General features: G+C 31.9%; 1 protein-coding gene across 1 annotated transcript in view; it reads left to right on the top strand.

Annotated features, from left to right (window-relative positions):
- The window catches only part of LOC108691226 (zinc transporter ZIP3), a 10,198-nt gene that overhangs the window by 933 nt on the left and 5,255 nt on the right, over nt 1-4,010 (top strand). The gene's annotated exons all lie outside the window — the stretch shown is intronic.

Raw genomic sequence — 4,010 nt, 5'->3', positions numbered from 1 at the left:
TATATATATATATATATATAAATTCTATTTATATATAATGCTCCTAAAATAACAATCCAATTTTTAAAAAATCAATAGCTTGATTTATTTCCGAATATTTGCTTGTAATACATATGGCGTCAATCATCCTGTGACAATATTATCATCCATTATCATCGATAACACGACGAGACAATGCTTTTTTATGATTAACGAAATTTTCAAGATTATCATAAAAATATAAAAATTAGCACGCTTGTATTAGTCTTGAGTTTCTTTTAAGAAAACTTTTTGTAACAAGCAATCGATATCGATAACCCGATGTATAGACAGCTTAGAATGTAAAATTGATGCGGGAATAAAAATTGGAATTTCATTTACGATTGTAATTGAAGATAATAATTTTATCGAAATATTTTTCGACTTTTTCTAATTAATATTAAATTTATTATTACTTTAGATGAAATCTTGATTAAATAATTCCATCAATTAAAATAAAAAATTTTCCTTTTAGTTTTGAAATCTTTTCATCGTTTTTGGTAAAAATCACACGAAAGATCTTTGAGATAAATGGACTATGGCAAATATAAAAGACCATGTAATGCTGATAAACAATACATTATTTTTAACTACTTAGCTTTGTTTGGCTGAATGAGTTTGTTAAAATAAATTCTAAAGTTTACAAACAGCGAAATGCTTCATACAAAACGGTTGTTCAATAATACTCGAATGAGTTATCCTTGGTCTTTAAAAATATCTTCTAGAGATCTCAAGATGAAAAATGAACACGATGAACGAATTTACACCGCAATAATCAACGAAGAATGATTACTCGTGCCATAGCTAGATATCAATTTGCGATATTGTCTAGTCTCAAAATTGACACTCGAATACCTTTCTATCCACAATAAGCGTCGAGATACACGAATACACTCGAATTCGTGACCGACGCAACTCATATTTAAGTCAGTTACATGAAAGCTTCAGCAACATTTTTTTTTACTTCAATACTCTTTAATTATTTACATATTCTTTAACTTTTTTTTATTATTGGGAGTACAAATTAATTCGGTCCGTTTTTTTGTATTCAAAAATGCATTTATTTCAAAACAAAATGAATGAACAGATCAATTAAAGTATTGTCCATCGCTACCTACTACTTTTTCCCATCTCCCAGGCAATTTTCGAATTCCATCTCGAAAAAATGACTCGTCTTTGGAAGCTATCCAATTTTGGAGCCAATTTTCGATTTCTGTGAAAGAAGTGAATCGGTGACTTGCCAAATCGTGCTGCATCCTTCGGAACAACCAGTAATCAGAAGGAGCAATGTCCAGAGAATACGGCGGATGCGGTAAAACATCCTATTTGAGCGTTTCCAAATATTTTTTTACGACTTTAGCGACATGAGGTCGAGCGTTGTCATGAAGAAGAATAACTTTATGTCTTTGCTTGTATATTCTGACTGTTTTTCTCGCAATGCACGGCTCAAACGAATCAATTGTAGCTGATATCGATCGCCCGTAATGAAATCGCCCAGGTTTCAGCAGCTCATAGTAAACAAGACGCTTTTGGTCTTACCAGATACAGAGCATGATCTTCGATCCATGAATGTTCGGCCGTGGTGTTGATGTTGAGATCGATGGCAACGATTGACCGGGCTTAGCGTAGTATTTTTTCTTCTTGGGATTGTTGTAGAATATCCATTTCTCCAGTCACAATTCGATGCAAAAAACTTTTTCTCTGTTGTCTTTGAATCAGCTGTTCGCAAGTGAAAAATCGCCTTTCAACGTCTCTCGGTTTCAGTTCATAAGACACCCAATTTCCTCGTTTTTGAATCATTCCTATGGCTCTTAATCGGCTACAGAAACGGCTTGTTGAGTTATCCCCAATGATTCTGCAAGCTCCTCTTGCGTTTGACTCTGATCTTCTTCGAGTAATGCCTCTAATTCTTTGTTAATTTCGAATTTTTTTGGCTGTTCAGAGCGAGGCTTTTTCAACGCTGAAATCTTGATCCTTGAAACGTCGAAACCATTCTCTACATAATTTATCAGTTGGAGCAGTGTCACCATAAACTTCGACAAGCATTCGATGGGTTTCAGTCGCACTTTTCTTTCAATTAAAGCAGAAAATCAAAACCTCCCGCAAATGCTGCTTAGTTAACACAAAATTCGACATTTCAAACACAGTAAAAATCAAGGTTTTTATTGAAACTCAAAGCGATATAAACTGAATATTATTAGCAGATGTTTAACTTCTCTGAAATCGCTAAAATCAGCTGTCACTATGAACTATTCACAACAGCTGGAGCCATCTTTAGGGAAACGGACCGAACTAATTTGTACTCTCAATACTTTGGAAATTACATGCACAAAATATCTATTGTGTATATCATACATAATTCCCATACATGCAACTCGAAATGATTAAAATGCACTTTGCTTGTCTTGTTTTCGTAACGATGTAACATTCTCATTGCCATGACGTTTCCATTTCGATGGCAGGATGTTGACATTAAGCTGATTCTACAATGACTAGTATTCATAGTCGATTCTTATATTTAAGATCGTCTTACAGTCTTAGGGCCGGTCTCACTAACTCCAATTAATCTAATCGATCGATTAAGTGATTGATCAATTCTGCTAAACAGCAAATGCAATTGATCAGTTCCAATATAACAATCAATCGATTAAATTAATCGGAGTTGATGAGACCGGTCCTTAAGATGTTATGAATCAGACAACCGCATTACTTAAGATGGTGAAATAAGAATTATCAACGTATAGAATGGACCATCGATGGCAGTGATGGGAGTAGAAATATGAGTAGATATAATTGGTTGATAGATCAACAGCAACCAATAAGGCTTTAATAAACAGAGAAAGAACGTTCATCCATTTATCTGTTTCTCACTCTATGTCGATGATAAGAACCGATTATGAATACCGACCTCCCAGTAAGAAATGACAATAAAATCGACGTCGAATTCATTATCCTTTGTCACTGTTACTATGGCTACGTTTACACCGTGCGCTTATATACAGTCCACGATTCTATACGATAGATATCTTTGTTTAACTTACAGAATAAACAAACACACTTATTGTATAGGCCGTGGCTTAAATACACGATGTAAATAATTCATAGTCCGTATTTACATTTTTAAGTATGATCGTAAAATGCCCTCTAGATTCGTAGTCGAAAAACGAGATGGTACTTGAGTAAAATTTCAAGTTAAAACTTATTGAAGACAATCTTATTTCAAAACGTCTTGAACGATTTTGATTCGTAAATATATTTATCTTGTTCAAAATAAGCATTATCTTCTTAGTTACGAATTTATAGTCATTATAAAAACAGACTTATTTGACATATATGTAATAAATAAGACGAGCTTCGCTAAAACATGTTCGAGGTGGACTTAAGTAAAAATGGTTAAAGAAGACCTTGTTCACCTTTTTAATAAAAATTTTAATAAAATTTTAATAAATTTTATTAAAAATACACATTAAAAATACCAAATTTTAATAAAAATTCACTGAATCGATGTGCTTTTGTGTAAAAATAAATATTTAATGAAATTACTATAATGAAAATAAATTACTATAATGATAATGAAAAAACTCTGTCCCGCAAACCGAGATATTAAACATTAAAGTTGACGACTATTGAGATTAGGAACTCTGTCATATTTAAATATATTGATATGATAATGCGTTATGATTACGTGTGCAAATTCTTGTAGGCAGACAATATTTCTCTGCTGCAGATTCTTATTTGATTGTATTGAAAAATAATATATTCAGTAAAGCGATTAAATAAAAATCTTTGGTTTACTATCCAAGATGTTGTTGGTGCAAACTTGTAGCCAAAATTCATATAGAAAATATTTTGAGATCGAGATTTAACTGATTATAAAAGAATGATAATCTTATAAATTTTGCCTATATAAATGCAATATCATAAGATTTTTTTATATGATATTTTACATTTCAAGCATATATACAAAAAGTAAAAAAAATCATAAATGCGAG

Source organism: Atta colombica, unplaced genomic scaffold, assembly GCF_001594045.1.
Source record: "Atta colombica isolate Treedump-2 unplaced genomic scaffold, Acol1.0 scaffold42, whole genome shotgun sequence".
NCBI lineage: Eukaryota > Metazoa > Arthropoda > Insecta > Hymenoptera > Formicidae > Atta > Atta colombica.
This window is presented reverse-complemented; position numbering and strand designations above follow the sequence as displayed.